Genomic DNA, 9,059 nt, shown 5'->3' with positions numbered 1-9,059 from the left:
GCGTCCTGCAAACCACGGTTGTGGGGTGTCATTGATGTATCCCTCCCCCGGCATCTTGCGCTCCCACTTAGGCCATGGGGGGCACGACGACAGCGCCACCTGCGCTGGTTGTGTCACCTACGGCACATGCGTCTCCCAACGCTGTCGCTACTCCTATGGCATCAGCAGCTGTGTGCGAGGGTGTTTTTGAAGTGCAAGGATGAGCTGTTGCGCCGGGCTTCTTCTTGGGCACCATGGATGATGAGGCTAACGATGAAGGAGATGATGATGAAGATTGGCGCGCTGTTCACAACCTCAGATTCGCGCAAGCGCCCGACCCCCTACGTGGCGCGCCAAAGATGTCGTGGTGGAACACGATCACCTATGGGGCCATCGACCCCTTCTGGTTCGACAAGGGGTAAGGTCACATTGCACAAAGAGTTGAAGCCATGAAGCAGCACGACAATGGTGACGTGGGTGGTTTTTACCCAGGTTCTGGCCGCTGAGAAGCATAAGACCCTACTGCTGCTTTGGTGGATTGAGGGAAGGATCACGATGGGCACGCAGCACTCGAGCCCGCCAAGGTCGCCTCGGGGAGAGCAGCTATGCGCGCGTACAAATGTGCTAGGGTCCGAATCCTTCTCTAGTTTGCCATGGCCCTCCTTCTAAAGGCTATGGGGTAACCACAGTGGCAAAACAGTCATTATCTAGTTATTAAATAGCTAACAGTGCTATCATACCTAACTGTGGTAGTTAGGACAAAATGCATTAAATGCACTGCTAGGTGTCGTGTTGAGGATGCAGCCCGGCAAGCCTGCCGCGCCGCTTAATCATATTCTTCTTATCTGCTTGGCACGCCTCAAGACGGGTGTCATATCACTACTGCAAGATGCTGCTAACGTGACACTATGATCAGAGACACTTCGATGCAACTGTGTGCGATGCAATAATCGCAAATGGTGGTGTAAAAATCGTCAAAAAGGTGCAAAACATTTGCGATGGAGGATGCATAAAACACGGTTTAGATTTTAGTTGCGTGTGTGATGTAGGGCATACGGTTCAGTTCAATTAACAATTTGCGATAAAGAGGAACAAAAGAAACGGGTAGCCAGATGAAGGTGTGTGCGATATACGGCATATGGTTCACTCGAATGAACTGTTTGTGATTAGGAAACACAAAAGAAACGGCCAGGCAGATCAAATGTGTGTGTGATATACAGCATGCGGTTCGCTAGGATGAACTGTTTGTGTTGAGACAAGAGAATAGAAACGGTTCGATATAACAAGTTTTGTGTGATACGCGGCAAACAAGTTCGTAATCAGAAATGTGTGGGAAGACCGCTAATAACACATACGGTTGCTGCTAATAAGATGTGTGTGTTGTGCGATGGGATTGCATATAGAACAACAACATTATATAGACACTTATAAGGACATGGTTGCATAATCAAATTAAACATCCAGTTACATAGGTGGCTACTATTGCACACACCAAAGTAAACTAGTACATGCATAATTACATAGGTGGCTACTACACACATGACATTTCCACACACCAATAAAGTAAACTATATATTACATGCATGATTAACTAGCATAAACGATCATCTGATCATCATCTACTTCTTGTGACGCTTGCTCTGCTTGTGGCTCGATCCGGGCTCATCGATTTGGGTAACGAGGCACTTCCTCATGTCAACGATCCTCATGTCCATCTCGTAGCATGTGTACATGCTCTTGGCCGCGAACCTGAGGTGAGGTTCATCCATTTTCCGCATCTAGGCCTTGTGCCAGGATAGGGGACTTGTTCTTTGGGCATCCTGCTTCATCTTTAGCTAGGACCGACTGTGTGGGATGTACTTGCGACCGGAAACAATTTCGCCTGTATAATTGTATTTTTAGCTCTACTGTACATATTTCCGTATTTGAGAGCTCGTTGGTCGCATAGAAACTCATTTTGCCGAGCGTGTGTGCCAGGAGGGCCATATCCCCGACGATTTCTGTGTCGTGTGGGGAGGACCCCCCTATCGCTGTCACTCACTAGGCGACGGTTCCAAATGCCATTGCGGAAAGGGGTTAAAAACTGTTTGAATAGCACCTCGTTGTACTAGTGTATAGAGGTAATCTTCCGTCCAAATGGCTGCCATGTGCTTACTAGAAGCCATTTAATCTACTCGGGGGCTCGACACCGCATTGATAGGTGATTGGCGTCGCTGTGCGGTGGAGCGGTGAGCCTTGTCGGGTTGATTTGTCCTTGGCGGCCCCGGCAAGCCTGTCGGGGAAACCTTGGACTTGTCTTCGGGGCGGCCACAACCTGACCATGCTCTCCTGCCCGGCAAGGGAGGCTTTCCCAAAGTGATATCTTGTTACTTTGGCTTGTCTTCGTCTTCTTGATCTGCCCTTTGATCTCTCAAAGAGATGCTTCTCTAGCTTGAATGCTTGGTGAAGTTTGTCGGATGTGGGGCTCCGGCTAACCCTTAAGGTTCTAACACTGGGGTGCACGCGAAGTCTTTCCCTCCTACAGATCTACGCTCTAGCTCGCTAAGATCTTGCATACGAACTCGACGAACTCACAACACAGAAAGACACGGGGTTTATACTGGTTCTGGCCACCGTTGTGGTGTAATACCCTACTCCAGTGTGGTGGTGGTGGATTGCCTCTTGGGATGATGAAGAACATTACAAGGGGAAGAACAGCCTCCTGAGGTTGAGGTGTTCTTGCGCGTAGGAACTTGTGGTGTGTCTCTGGGTCTGATGAGATCTCTACCCAATCACTCCCTCTCTACTATGGTGGTGGCTAGTCCTATTTATAGAGTCCATGGTCCTCTTCCCAAATATCGAGTGGGAAGGGAGCTAACAATGGTGGGCTAATTCGAAGGGGGCAGCTAGTAAGAGCCATCCTGACAAAAGTAGTCTTCGCCTGCCCAAAGCTCTGGTGGTGACGCTGTCTTGGGCTCCACGATGACCTCCGTCTTGCAGTCCATGGTCTTGGTCTTGTTGCACCGAAATGGCAACCTTTGCCTGAGGCCTCGGTACTCTGCGGCTACGCTTGCCTCCTTTGCACCAAAGGGGAAAGAAGGACGCTGCGCGCGCTGGCGCCCGCCTGGTGTCGATCATCATGGCTCACGTCACGAGAGCCTCGTGAGGTTCGCCTCGCCTTGATATATCCGCTCCTCGCGAGCCTACCTGACTAGGCCGCTCGGGAGGAGGTCTTGCGTCGTCAGCCTCGCGAGGCTTGGACCCTCACGAGGGTCTTGGATGCTTTGTTGATGAAGATGGGTCGTACGGCCTGCTAACTCAGCCACACCGCGGGCCGCAGGCAGGCAAGTCTGGGGACCCCTGTTCCCAGAACGCCGACAGTAGCCACCGGGCCCAAGGTGCGTGCGGGCCTGGCTTCGCAGCGAAGCCAAGGGTCTAGTTTGGAGCACCACGGGCCCCAAAAGCATGCAGCCTCGATTGACACGTGGCGGTTGATTGGACGTGGGCGTCTACGCTTCCCCACGCTACCTCGGCGACTGCACAATTTGACAAGTCCCTGCGACATGCAAGGGAAACCATCATTACCTGCGATCGTGGGAGACGCCGGTTGGCCTTCTCTTGCTATAAATGGGGAGGGGGCGGAGCCCCCGTTGCCCATCTCTTCCTCGCTTGCTTGCTTCTTCCTCCTTGCTCTACTGCTTGCTTCAATGGCGCCTATCAGAAGGTTCTCCGCCGAAGAGAAGGCGAAAGCACCCCAAGAAGTCTCGGAGCCACTCCCGCCGAAGAAGAGGTCGATCCATCACCGTGACGACGCGGCGATGTAGGTGGTGTCGAGGCCTTTGTGCAAGCGGCCTCCACCGGGGTACCCGATACCCCTGTACGCCCAAGCCGAGGGCTCGGGAGGACGAAGTGACGAGCAGCGCCACCCACGCCACATCCGGGGTCGCCGCGCCACGCCGACGCGTGTCGTCCACTCCGCGGACTCCTCGGGCGAGTTGGTGCTATGGGCGCCGACGCCTCCGAGCTCCTGGATCCGCCCACGGTTCTTCTCCGACATAATGCCGCCGAGGGGGCCTCTTGAGCTCGGGCTGTAGCATGCCGATTGGAGCGCTCCAGTGATCGGAGGGAATATCGAAGCGATCCCCACTAGCAAGATCTTCATGACTCGCAGCTGGGGCGAGGTCACACGGGTCTATCGTGCGAGGGGTTCCCTCGCGATCCACTTCGAGTACGATGGCGCCTCCACGCTTTTCTTCAAGGTCTTCGATGCCGAGGGCCGTCGCCTGGAGTCCTGCTCCGGAGAAGATCTCGAGGCTGATGAGCGCTCCGCTCGCGTCCACTCCAGCAACAGCAGCCCTTGGGAGTCCAGCAGTTCTCCTGAGCTCTACGAGACTGCGGAGATGAGCGACGACAGCGACGTCCCCCCGAGCTCTCGCCGTCCTCGGAGCAGGGTTGCGGCATCCGGCCGCCGCTGATATGGATGGGGTTGGTGCCGGCCTCCATTGGCCCACTGTTGATGATGGCGTCCGCCACGGGAGGATGTAGATAGGATGCCCCTTAGCATGAGTTTTGTTTCCTGTGAAGAATCATGAATTACCCCGTGGGGGCATGTAAGGATCTGCAATGCCTCTGTACTTATCTTCCTTGTTATGAAGATTTCATGAGCGTGTGTCCCCTTAAGGCTCGGTCCCCCCTTTCTTTCCTCGCGATAGCTTGTTGCTCTACACTGATGGGTCCCAGTCCCAAGGCGGCTACAGCCGTCACTAGTATGCCAAGTCGTGATGCCGTGGTCAAGGCCAGGAGGTGCGCGGCCCGAGGTCCAATAAGAGCCCCTGAGGCGCGATGCTCAGGATGTCCCCCTTAGCGCCCAAGCGGCCATGGTAAGGAAAGAAAGGAAGATGACTTGGCCGCAACGGGGTTGCGTCATGGTTGAGTGGCTACTAGGCCCAAATATTTAGCCGGTCCGAGGGCGAGACTTATCTTGCTGACTTCGCGGGGATTCCTGGTGTTGCGCTAGGGCTACACGCCAACTTACACGACATAGCTACACCGGTCCTTGCGAGTTTTCCTTCTCCCGACCTCTTCTTAATGCTCTACGTCCTCAGGTCCCGGCCCTCGAGCGAGCTCAGCCGCCACTGGTATGCCAGGTCGCGATGCCGTGGTCAAGGCCAGGGGGTGAGGGCTGGAGAGCCAGTAAGAGCTCCTGAGTTGCAATGTTTAGTAGCCCCTCTTTTAACGCGCAAGCGAATCACATGAGAGAAAAGGAGAATCGTGGTGCTTCCTGCTATCCTTCCCGCAGGGTTCCTGTGGACGGGCACAAGAAGAAACATGGTTTGCCATTACTGCCGCCTGCCTGCCGCTAGTTGGTCCGGATGAAGCGAAGGCACTGAGGGCCTGGTGAGGTGACGTGCACGGCACGTGCCGCGAGCCAGAGCTCGACCACTTAGATTTGTCGGTCGTGGCAGGGACGGACCCATGCACCCGCGTCATGCCTGTGTAGTGGCCCCGAGGGAGGCGATGATCGAGCAGGTGATAGCAGTTGGTGGGTTAAACATGAAGAGCAGATCGACTTGGATAAATGCAGGAGATACATGCCACTGGGTCTGGCCCAAGCGGCATGGGGATGATGCAGCCCGAGGGGCGCCCCCAACAAGGTAAGCTAGAGACATCAGCAGAAGGGATATATGCCACAGGGACGAACCAATGTGGCCTGGGAATAATGCAGCCTAGGGGGCGCTCCCAGCTTAAGTGAACTTGGAAGATGTCACCTGGTTCTGTAGACGAAGTAGAGTTGGTGCAGCAGAAGCCACGCGTTGAAGGAATGACTACTCATGAGCCACCGGGACCCTGAGCCTAGGGAGCCTCTGGGGGCTCAGGAGGTTCCCTGAAGACTGTCGCCATCTCTTCCAGAACAGCATGGAACCTAGCCTCCTGAGCCGCTAAGACTTGTCGCACGCTGCGCTGATAGGCCGACGCCACGCTCGGCAAGCCGAAGGGCATGCGAACGTGGCTGTGTGGTGGACCCTCACAGCGGCCCGCACGTGATGGCCAGAAGCGTTCCTGAGATGCGGCCCTGTTGAGCCCTGGGATGTCGACCTAGGCGCGCAGCTCAACACCCTCGCCTGGATGGTGAGCCACACTCCGTGAGCGGCTGTCACCGCGCATGGCTATTGCGTCTTGTAGCTCTTGGGTGGCCTTTTTGATGAACTCCTGGGTGGTGGGCACTCCTTGCCATGTGCTCTCCTGAGGAAAGCGTGCCGTGAAGCACGCTTCCAAGTGGTGCCCAAGCGCCTCCCTCGTGAGGTTGGCAAGGTTTGAGGCTCACTAGAAGAGAGCCCCCAAGCCCTGCCCGGCGTGCTTTCCTATGCGGTGGAGGGAGGCGCCCCTGGAGTGGGTGCCGATCCTGATGAGGCTCCTGACGTGACGCCATCTTCTTGGGGTCCTGCGCGGCACGGCAGGTTCTTCTTGGGGATGGTCTCCGGAGGGCCTTCACTTCTGTTGTCAGGGTTATCGATTGCTATGGCTTGGAAAGCGCGCTCAAGGGAGCGCACCGCATCCCTTTCTTCACATGGGACCGTGATGATTCCCCCACTTCCCGGCATCTTGAGAATGTTGTAGCCGTGGTGAGTGACTACCATGAACTTGGCCAGGGCTGGATACCCAAGGATGGCATTGTACGGCAGGCGGATGTGCACGGCGTTGAAGTCGATGAGCTCGGTGCGGTAGTTCATGCGCTCCCCGAAGGTGACAGGCCGGTGGACTTGCCCTATCGGTGTGGTGGAACAGTCAGTCACTCCAGAGAAAGGCTTGGTTGGCTGGAGCTGCTCATAGGGCACTTGGAGGTTGTCGAATGTGTCGACGGATAGGACATTGAGCGTTGTGCCTCCATCGATGAGAGTCTTGGTGACTTGCACATTGCTGATGACTGGGGATCACAGCATAGGGAGTGTGCCAGCGGTGGCTGCACACTTGAGCTGATCCGCCGAGTTGAAGGTGATGGCGCATTGGGACCACCTGCGCGGGCACGTGGCCTCGAGCTTGGGGAGCGCCGTGTTCACCTCGCGAGCGAACTGTTTGAAGATGCACTGAGAGACTGGGGCCTGAGCACCACCCAAGATTCAAGCGATCGCATGCGGCTCCCGGAAGCCCCCAGCCCCCTCGTCCTGGTGGTGGTCGTCGTTCCTTCTTGGTGGCGGCAATGGGGGAAGACCGGTGTTGCCCTGGGGGCGATCCTCACGAGGTGGGTCCCTCCAAGCGCCCTCGCGAGGTTGGTCCTGCCAGCGGTCCTCACGAGGCCGGTCACGCCACTCCTGGCGCGGGCCATGGTCATCCCAGCGTTTGCCTCCACGTCCTCCTCCACGGTCGTAGCACCGGTCGTTGCACTTGGGGCGTCAACCGAAGCGTCCTTCCCGTATGGCCCTGAGCTCTTCACAGTCGCTGGTGTTGTGGGTGTTCAGGTTGTGGAACGCGCAGAACGGACAGCCATTCTTGGATGACTCGGGCTGATCTCTGCCTCGCTTGGTTTCGGGCTCCACTGCGAGCACACTGCCTCTTTGCGCTTCACGTCCTTGGCTTTGGCCTTCTTCTCCTCCACTCCTGCAGCTGGCAGTTCAAGGAGAGAGAGGTGCCCCTCCTCAGCTCTTGCGCACTTTGTCGCCAGGTTGAACAGCTCCTGAGATGTGCTAAGCTCCTCGTGGATAGCCAGCTCTTCCTTCATCTTGACGTCACGGACGCCATCTGAGAATGCGGAGATGATGGCTTCGTCTGTGACCTTGGGTATCTTGAGGCGGGTGCTGTTGAAGCGCTGGACATACTTCTGGAGGGTCTCTCCTGGCTGTTGCTTGATGCGGCGTAGATCACCCGTGGCCGGTGGGCGGTTGCGAGTGCCCTGGAAGTTGGCGACGAAGTGGTTGGGCATCTTGTCCCAAGAGGAGATCAAGAAGTGCTGCAGGTTCAGGAGCCAGGAGCGGGCCCCATCCTTGAGAGTCATGGGAAACCAGTTCGCCATGACTTTTTCGACGCGGCTGGCCGCTTCGATGATCAACTCATAGAAATGCAAGAAATTTGCGGGGTCGGCGGTGCCGTCTTATCGAGGAGGCAGATCTGGCTTGAACTTGCCTGGCCAGGCTACGCTAGGCAGCTTGGGGGTGAAGGCACGGCAGCCAGCCGTGGTTGCCGAGGCCCGCTTCTGAGGCGGAACTTGGTCTTGGCGAGGTCCACGCCGCTCCACTGCAGGTGGCACGCGGTCTTCATGAGGTGGCGCGGGGAGCGCCGGTGCATCTTCTCGCGGCCGCGGGGTTTCTTGGCAGCTTCTTTCTTCACGCGCGGGTGCCGGGCACGGTGGATCACGCCGTGGAGGCACGCGCCTTGGTGCCAAGGCTCCATCTTGGGGTCGAGGCGGTGGAGGCACGCCATGAGCCCCATCGCCCGCGGCTGGTTGAGGGGGAGGCAGAGAGTGGGACGGCATCGGAGAGCCCCCTGCGGCACGGACGAGCTCGGCGACGCGGTCGAGCCACTCCTCATAGAGGTTGTCGACGGGGCGGTAACACAGGAGCTTGTTTGCCGTGATGAGCGCGACCCATGACTCCATGGGAGCATGGTGCACGTGAGACGAAGAACCAGCAGGGGTGAGTGATGGAGTAGCGGTAAGGCCCTCCTGCCGCACTGAAGGATGCTGCAAGGACGCCTGCTGCTCGTTCCCCACCTGGCTGGTGGCAGCGTTGGCGGCAGGAGACGGAGAACGACGAGGCGGCCCGCCGACGGGAGCCGTCTGAGCGACGCGGGCGGCGAGGGCAGCCCAATGCTCAGCTCAAGCATGGCGAGCGTCCGACATGGAGATGACGGAGCGACGAACTGACGGAAAGGAAGCTACGGCGAATCCCTACCTGGCGCGCCAAATGTCGGATATGGGGCTCCGGCTAACCCTTACGGTTCGAACACTGGGGTGCGCATGAAGTCTTTCCCTCCTACCGATCTACGCTCTAGCTCGCTAAGATCCTGCGGACGAACTCGACAAACTCACAACACAGAAAGACACGGGGTTTATACTGGTTCGGGCCACCATTGTGGTGTAATGCCCTACTCTAGTGTGGTGGTGGTGG

This window comes from Triticum aestivum, chromosome 2A (genome assembly GCF_018294505.1).
Source record: "Triticum aestivum cultivar Chinese Spring chromosome 2A, IWGSC CS RefSeq v2.1, whole genome shotgun sequence".
Lineage (NCBI taxonomy): Eukaryota > Viridiplantae > Streptophyta > Magnoliopsida > Poales > Poaceae > Triticum > Triticum aestivum.
Note: the sequence above shows the minus strand (reverse complement) of the source record.